The 9,446-nt window shown below is 44.5% G+C and overlaps 1 long non-coding RNA gene across 1 annotated transcript; it reads left to right on the plus strand.

The window, feature by feature from the left end:
- Nucleotides 1–1,514: 1,514 nt before the first annotated feature.
- On the plus strand, nucleotides 1,515–9,193 carry LOC142591068 (uncharacterized). The gene is made up of 3 exons (XR_012830327.1): nucleotides 1,515–1,705; nucleotides 5,191–5,297; nucleotides 9,102–9,193. It is a non-coding gene; the product is annotated as an uncharacterized LOC142591068 (long non-coding RNA).
- The last annotated feature ends 253 nt before the right edge of the window (nucleotides 9,194–9,446 follow it).

A 9,446-nucleotide genomic window follows, 5' to 3' on the forward strand; every position in this document is an offset into this window, starting at 1 on the left:
TGTTGAAAAATTTTAATAGTCAGTTGCGGGGTTACCTTGCGCACTTGCGCACTGCACACAATAGCTACATATGCTTAGTTGTGGGAGTAGAAGTCTCAGATACGTATTTCACCCGTGTCACTTATTGGTTATTTTTTTGTGTCTTCCAAATTTGAGGCCTGGTTTAGAAGCCGAGCTTCTTCAGGATGTCTGATTTTCCCTTTATTAATTAATTGTCTCCACCTTGCGGGTTTCCGCAGAACTACTACGTCGAACACTTGCCCTTGCTTCCTGTTGTCGACAAATTCGACTTCGCCCTGCCGTCTGCTAGCCGCCTGGGTAGCTCAGATGGTAGAGCGGCTGCCCTGGAAAGGCGGTGGTTCCGGGTCCGAGTCCCAGATCCGGACGAATTTTTCTTCAACTATGAGGCTCTTCTTTCGAGGAACCCGTTTGGGTTTCCTTTGTAGCAGCTGCTACGAACGGGTGTATTTCTGATTTTGCCTTTATTAACTGCTGTCATTATAACAGATTATCTCGAGCTCTTTCTTCGCTTGCCGCCTCATAAAATTTAGTGGTAATAAATGTGGTCCTGTAATAAGTTCCGTTGCACTTATGTTATTAGTATCAGGTCACTAAGAGTACTGGAACACTGTTTGTTATACTTGGACGAGATGGCTGATTGGTTGTTTGAGGAGATCATGTCTGCATGGACCTGCAATTTCTACTCTTCGACTGCCGGCTTACATCACGGTGACAAGCTAACGAATATTTGCCATATAAAAACTTGGGAATGTAAATACCATTGTTCAGAAATTTCCTAGGTCTCAGCCTTCCCTGGAGAAATCAATAATGGCCATCATGGCAATTAGAGGTATTGATTACAAAGAAACGTTGCGGTATCTCCCACTAAAGCAACACTTACGCGTGTGCAGTCTGGTAGTCTCTCAGCTATGCAGTTCTTGCAGGAAACTTAAATCAACCTGTAACTATCTTTAATTCTGCCGCCAGTTAGTAGTACAAAAAAAAGGCTACATGAAGATCAGCTTCGTAAATGGATATTACGTTCGAGTGCGTTGGTTATGCGCCCCATTAGACTTCCCCAGTATGTTTTAGCCAAAAGAACGTGTTTGAGGCTGTGTGTGATTACATTCGAGCTACAAAATGGTTGCCATGTTGATGCCAGTTTTTTCTTAAATGCGTTCTATTATAACTGTTAATTCGTTCGAGTCTAAATCATACCGGGAACCTTACTTTACATAGTTAAATGCAATTACACATTTACCGTGTTCGAACTCTCTAAGAAACAACAATTTCTTCCCAGACTTGTCAACTTTTCGATTTATCTTTTCGTTCCGATAAATAGAGTTGCGTTGACACCAGCCGATCTTTTCGCTCATCCCTTATTATGGTTACGTTCCCTCTTTCTAAGGCTCATCAACGTGATTATCATAAACAAGGCAATAAATGCTACGGTTTTCTTTTTCACCGCGTGATCACGTGGGCCTTGGCTGATGATAGCCAGAAGAAGACGACGACGTTAGCACCGAGCCGTCGTTCTGCTGCTGCTCTCCGACAAAGTGACTTTTCCCCACAGGCGTTCCCCGAAGGTTCAAGGCGTTGCTGGTCTCGGCGTGTCTTTCCGGCATACTGACCCTGTGCTCACCGTCGTGACCGGTCGCTGGACGTCCTCGCCTTTCGTCCGCCACCTGCGCTTCATACACCATGGGTAGGCATTCGCTTCTACTTTCTCATATTTGCCTAGGCCTCCCTATCGACGTTTTCGCTAATAAGAAAACTATATAACTGTAATTGCTGCAACATTCATGCAGTAACTGTGCCCGTAACGCCTACTGTTGCTCATAACGTCTATTTTCGACTGAGACTTTAGGCAGTCCAGAGAAAAAAAAATTGCTTCGTGCTCTGTTGCTTTGAACGCGGGTTTTAAGTACGATGGGAAAAAGGTCATTGGTAGGTTCTAAGGGACCGACCAATATTTTGTTAGCGGTGATTGATTGACGCCGCTGAAGTTGTAAAAGCAACTCACGAGCTTTAGCTACGTTTACGTGAATCCGACAGAGAGAGAGGCCGAGTCGGTTCTTCAGGCAAAAATTTGGTCGTCTGTTTCATTAAGGTGTTAGCAGGTCAAGCCAAGCCAACGTCCAGGTGATTTCTGCTATGGGTGGGTTAATCTCATCCGACTCACTTTGCTAGGTGCGTATAAACCCGACGGGGTCACGGTTGGTCAGCTCGATCTCTGACCCGACCCGCTAATGTCGAGTTTATATAAACGAAACTTATCCGTCGCATCGTAGCGGAGAGAAGCGGAGTAATTTCAACCATTCGAGCTTCTTTAACGACTCCGCTGTGCTCCATATCAAGTGATGTTTCCTCCGTCAGAACCTAGCAGCTACGCCCAGGCATCACACCTGCGACCTCATTATTAGCAACAGTGCGTCATAGCCACAGACCAACCACGGGATTCTTCCATGAAATTAAACCATGACAGGTGTTCCCTAACCAAATTTCTGATAACCGGAAAATTATATTCTCTTTTCTTGTCGTATGTTAATATCTATTCCTACATATCAGAACAATCGCTTCGGCAAATGGATCCATAGAAATGACACACCTAAAACATTATGTTCACATGGAGAGTTTTTGTGCCTCAGAGGTACTCAAGTTGGGCGACTTGAAACAGTCCCCGTAAAGATTTTTGAAGTTCTTTTTTTTTTCGCCACGAAAGACCGCTTACGCGAAGCTCATTGTTCTGGGCGTGTCCTCACGTGAACTTGCCCCTGAAATGACAGTGCAGCAGCGTAATCATCGCAAATTAAACACATCTGTTTTGAGATGTGCTGTCGAATGACTCACAGCCTGCTCTTTCAAAGGTCGCGTGAACCAGTGTGGCTCTTTGGCTACTTTATGCACTTTGAGGGAGGACGAAATGCAGGGTTTGCGCTTTGCAGTCACGGCAGAGCTATTACACAATATACAGCGCCATAAATGTCATATTAAGACAGTTTGCGCATCAATCCTTTCGAGATGTTTCGAGACTTAAGTGCGATTAGGAATATCTTAATATGCGTGTTTAAATAGCCCATTTGTTTTGTTGATTATTATGATGACTATTGAATCACCATATTATATATTCATCTCATCCGTGTATCGTGAAACCTTGTGGCTACATCAGCAGACACACTAAGTGGCAATATCACCGCCAAAACACAGTGCCGAATCAAACAACCACACACTGTATCTCATATTTCCACTCCGCAGTTCAAACGCTTTTCGTAGCAACTCCCATTTACCCTGGTACACTGGATGCAACATCGTCGCGCTCACAGAGTAGCCGATAGCAGACGAGGCACTATCGCATTAACATATTTATTGCTACACATCCCTTGTGTAAACTTGGTGCATTCATAAGTACTGTTTAATTGACGAATAATGGTCACAATCCAGTATCACGTATGCTGTACCAAAGTGGTTCAGGCACAAATACCCAACAGTACGTACTCAGTTACCGAAGTTTTCCACTAAGCCAGACAGCCGCCAACAGCAACTTAGCTATTCGGGCACGTACTCATCTGCTTGTGAAGACAGCATTCGGCTCATACGTAGTGGCTCAAGAGTGTAGAGTACCTGATTACTGTGTCAAATAGGTTTGATGCAGAAAAATAAACCAAAAAGTGGGTAAAGATCCCAAACAATGGGAAAATCATTAAACTGTGTCTGCCAAAATTATTGCCGCTTCACTGAAGCGTAATGTAGTTGTTACTGCCAGATAACGCAAATGGTGCTGCCGGCGTAGTAGAATATATTCCACATGTGCCAACAATATTTCTTCATATTGAACAATCTTCGTTCCATTGCTCGTCGCGTGGTCCTTAAATTGTTTTCGAGCTTCCTTGTAAGTCTCAAAGTTTCTGCCCCATATGTTAGCGCCGGTAGAATGCATTGGTTGTACACAGCTAGCTTAACTAAACCTTCTTGAAAATTGCTTTTATAATTTCAAATGTTGAGTAAAGAAGCGTTGATGTTTATTATAATGTTTGTCTCTTCGACAGGCGATGAACAGGGCTCCGTAAGTACAAGTTTAACGACGACGATTTTTCTCTATTCTTTAAGTAATCGCTTAACTATATAACGGAAACAATGCAAGGACGATTTCGCCGACAGTAACGTTGATTAAATTGAGTGGAGTTCGTACCTCAACGAAGAAATTGCGGAAAATATTCTCCCGCCGTGGTTCCATAGGGGCTATGGTGTTGGGCCGCGAAGCACGAGGTCGCGGGATGGAATCCCGGCCATGGCGGCCGAATTTCGATAGGGGCGAAAACACCCGTGTACTAAGATTTAGATGCACGTTAAAGAACCCCAGGTGGTCATCCAGAGACCCCCAGTACGGCGTGCTTCATTCTCAGAAAGTGGTTTAGCGCGCAAAACCCCATAATTTGGTTGGAAAATATCCCTAATGCGTGGCTATTAGCGTATTTCAAGCCACTTTGTTAGCCAGAATTGAGATTCCTAAATTTTTGAAATCCACATCATTGGTTTTATGAATCAATATGTTAAAATGTCAGTATAGATGTAGCAGCCGCATAACGAAGTTCGTTTGGTCACGCAGCAAGGACGCAGCCAAAAGTTGAAGGCTGCAGCTAGCTAAAAAATTATTGAATTGTCCAGGAATTTGGGAGCGCATCCCGTAATACCTTAGAATGCTGTTCAACAGTGTTGTTTGAATACAGAGTGGAGATGCGAATGCATGACTTCATATCCAGGTGCAAAAACATTACTCTTTTCTTTAGAAAGGTCAACAGACTATGGACGCTGAACGTGTGCCTATTTTGATGCAAATTACGTTTTAGCGCTTTTGAAATCATAGTTGATGAGGATTAGGATTTTTGAGTGATACTTTCTTTCCCTCTTTACCTTATTCTACAGAGTAACATACAATCAGAGACGATTAGATGCGGCCACTTAGTCGCAATTGAATGCATGCGTCCTTTATGCGAAATAAAAAGCTGCGAGCCACTTCTTGCTCGCATCGTTGTCCGTGGCCGCCGTAAGAGACGCAGTAAAGCCACGAGCAATCCACTGCAGCCTGTTGTGTAGTAGATCTTGCGGAGAGGTATGCTGCATAAAATTGACGCAGGTGCTCGTTTCGTTCACCATGCCTAACTTAACCTGTTCAAATAACTGATGACGCAGGGTGGCGATGAAAACTCTTCCCCTGCCGCTCCTACAGGCCAGGCGAACTCTACCGCAGCGCTCGCCGACGCTGCACCAGTGGCACCGGCAGCGCTGGTTCCAGCCACGTGAGACAAAATTCTGTTGCACATTTACACAGCTGAGACCCGAAGACGAGCAGGGATACGCTTCCGTTTCATGCGTTAGCATTTTAAAGCTGTTTCACGCACTCTTCTAGGTGTGTGTGTGTGTGTGTGTGCGTGTGCGTGTGCGTGTGTATGTGCATGTGCGTGTGTGTGTGTTTGTGTGTGTGTGTGTGTGTGTGCGTGCGTGCGTGCGTGCGTGTGTGTGCGTGTGTGTGTGTGTGTGTGTGTTTGTGTGTGTGTGTGTGTTTGTGTGTGTGTGTGTGTGTGTGTGTGTGTGTGTGTGTGTGTGTGTGTGTGTGTGTGTGTGTGTGTGTGTGTGTGTGTGTGTGTGTGTGTGTGTGTGTGTGTGTGTGTGTGTGTGTGTGTGTGTGTGTGTGTGTGTGTGTGTGTGTGTGTGTGTGTGTGTGTGTGTGTGTGTGTGTGTGTGTGTGTGTGTTGTGGAGGTCGTTTTAAGGCGGTCGTTCCAGCATCATCACTCGACTCCTCACATGCCGTCGTCTCCACGCTGTCGCCATACAATCGTTGTCACACAGTTGTCACGCTGTGGTCGCCATACCGTCGTCGTCGTCGTCGTCCTCGCATTGTCCCCATGCTGGTGTCGTGCCACCGTTGTAATTCCGTCGTCGTCTTACACTAGTCATCGTGCATTCATGGTCGAACTGTTGTCGTGAAGCTTCCTTGATCTTTCCGTTGTCATTGTTGCAACTTCATCATGTGACTGTCATTATGCTGTCGTCGTTAGGCCATCACGATCACAACGTCGTCGTCATACCCAACTAGTATTGCCATCGACATTAAACGAGTTAGCTTTTTGAAACTCTAAATAAAAGAAAATAGAATAAATCAAACACGTCGTCAACTAAACGTCAAATAAACTCGATAGCATTCTGAGATCCCTGACTGATTCTCGCGCTTCCCGCCAACTGCAGCATATTTAACCGTAATTTTTTCTTGGAAACGCCGGCGGCGAGCGCTGTGTACAAATGACAGCTTCCTGGGGCGTGCCGCTTATACTAAGGCAGACCTCCAATGGCAGCTGAATTAGGGGTCAGTGTTTGAGTTCCCGCGTAACAAAATTATGTTTTCTCGTATCTTAAAATAACAGTCCAACGCAGTCATGTCTGGAGGTTTCGTGTACGTCGTACTTCTCGAATTTTCTACCCGCCGTGGTTGCTCAGTGGCTATGGTGTTGGGCTGCTGAGCATGAGGTCGCGGGATCGAATCCCGGCCACGGCGGCCGCATTTCGATGGGGGCTAAATGCGAAAACACCGGTGTGCTTAGATTTAGGTGCACGTTAAAGAACCCCAGGTGGTCAAAATTTCCGTAGTCCTCCACTACGGCGTGCCTCATAATCAGAAAGTGGTTTTGGCCCGTAAAACCCCAACTATTATTATTATTATCGAATTTTCTGAGGTCTTTTAAGTTGGGAAATTCAATTAGTTCAGTAACCCCTATGCGTCACGTGGAGAGCCTGCGTGGACGGAGATGCGGGGTTCGGGATGAATTTTCTAATAGGCACATCACTGCCACCGCCGACGCCGACACCGACGCCAGTTTCTCTGCGACAAGGCACCCTTCACGCTCACGTGTTATTATTGCTACGTACTCGAACTGAAATCCTGATTTGGCTCTTGCCAACATGGGAAATACAAACGCACACTTAATCCACACCTTTCTTAATGCCTACGTAGTAAGCCCAGTACCAAATTGGAAAGCTTTCACCAAGTACCAAATTGCCGTTGCGTATTAAAAAAAAAGGCGGATCAACGAAAAATGGGTGCATTTAATATTTTCGGAACAAAAAGGTAATTCGTATAGGAATATTCACGTAAATCAACACGAAAAGGGGAAACAGGAGAGCGCTTAACCATATTACAGGACACATTCGTTCCTTTAACGTCTCCCTCGCAAATTATTTTATAAGTGCCTAATTAAATACTGCAATTTTTCATTATAAATATTAGCGTCAACTACGCGAAGAATTCTTGTCGAGTAAGACTTGGTTTTGCTGCTCGGAAGAAGGCCATTTTCGTGGGCCGACCTAGAAGGCACTGCTGTCCGACACAGCGTACCAAGCAGCGACCTAGGACTGTATTCAGGAGCGACAAGCGTTTATGACACGCCCAGATGGCACGCAACGTGACCTGCAGGCACACTGGATTGCAGACAAAACATTGTGCAATCAATTATCCCATCACAAATCCGCACTCTGAACCCCGCAACAGAGGATTTCCGTTCTTCCATAAGGGCGTATTCACGTCAGCACTAAATCACGAAAGTTGGTCAGCCCTTACCGGTTAATGCACCACTGAAATCATCAGTGAGGTCACCGATCAAAACGTGGTAGAAACTGAAAATACTGGGCCGACAAAATGAATAATCATGCGATGTGATATACGAATGTGCAATTGTACCTTTCAAACCGTAAGATATTCAACTTGTTCGAAATCATCTTTCAGAGTAGTGTTGCCCACAGGCAACATACGAGAAAAAAAGTGCATTCCTTAGTTTTGGTATTGAGGACGCAGTTTATGGCTGAACGCCGTCGGGCGGAACTGAGGGGCAGGCAGCAAGTGGTACTTCTTTCTTTGGAGCAGAAGTGCAGGACGAGGAAGAGGTCAGGTACGCGAATCGCTTTCTTTTGAGCGCACGCTCAGAAGACAATGACCGATGCAAGAACTCTGGCTGCAGTGACGTTACGGACGGTGGCCTAAAGCAAAAGAAATATTCCCCTGCAGTTCACATAGGCCGAGCGTCGTCTGTACAAATTCTAAATGAAGCGATACAAGCATGGGGAGAAGCCGACTAACAGTTTTCTTTCTAATGTTCTATATGTGTTGCTGAAAAAGCTTCCGCCAGATGTTTTTTTTTTTTTATATCGTGGGTTAGTCTTATTCTCCATAGGTTTTGTAGATCAAGGAAGGGAAAATACTTTTTAGGTTTTTAATATGTCCTCACTAAAATGTTTGCAATGAATGAAAGGTGAACTTAAGCTATAGCTGAAAAAGCTTGCACCAGAGATTTTTATTTCTTTTCGTTGATTTCTCTTATTCTCGATAGGTTTTGCACAATTAGGCGGAAAATAAATATTTTTGAGCTGTTTAATGCGTCATCATTGGGGTGTTTACGATGCGTTGTCAGATAAATCTTCTTTTTCCTCAGTAACTGTTGTTCCTTTCACATTATAATATTACCATTGTTCCTGAGTACCACGCCAACTCGGAAGTGTCTGGGCATCTCGATACGCTGCCAGAATAACGATTATAATTATTAAATACGAATCGAAAATAGAGGCATTGAAGAAGTGTCTGGCTGCTAGCACTTGACGCACCGTGTGTGATGGAACAGTTAACGCAACGGTGATTTCACAAATAAAATTTTGCCAATCCTAAAGAAATACATGTACGGTCCTGCATCGTGTGTCTTTATGTAGAATTGTAAAATCTTATTTGGACACCATATTTAAAAACAATGTTCACTAAATGTAAATCTGTAAAATCCAGAACTATGTTTTTCTCTGTCCTTCGGCCACCTATCGGCGCCTCGTGACACCGCCGCTCCTCACAGCGGGCACTGTGACTTGAACGCTTAGATAAGCGCCATTTGCGAAATGTAGATCACGTTCTCAGAAAAAGGATTCATAACGCTTAAATGCGTGAAGGGAAACGCTTAATCATAATTTCATTGTTACCGTAGAGTTAATTGGTTCATATCCACGTGTATGTTTTTCGTCCGACTTTGACAAATACTCATATTGCTTTTCGCACGTTCAATATTCCTTACAGGGAGACGTCAACCTTCCCGATCCTGGTCGGCATCGCCGCAATCCTAACAGTGGGCGTGGCCGCCATCGCTCTCACTTGGTATCTCTTGAAAGAGACGCGTGAGTTCGCGTCTGCATATCAATTACTACTGTGGTTACACAGCAATGCGTTGTTACGTACGTTTTAAGGATCCAAGTTATTACCATACATTCTAATTTACATTCCAAACATACCGCGTTTTAACGCATCTAGAAAAATCTTAAAGCGACGTGCTTGCAGCTTGGTGCAGGATATCAGATATTTACAGGCTGTGTGCATTTTAAAAAGGAATTTTTTATGCAATCGCATCGAGGGAATTAGCCCAAT

This window comes from Dermacentor variabilis, chromosome 8 (assembly GCF_050947875.1).
Source record: "Dermacentor variabilis isolate Ectoservices chromosome 8, ASM5094787v1, whole genome shotgun sequence".
Lineage (NCBI taxonomy): Eukaryota > Metazoa > Arthropoda > Arachnida > Ixodida > Ixodidae > Dermacentor > Dermacentor variabilis.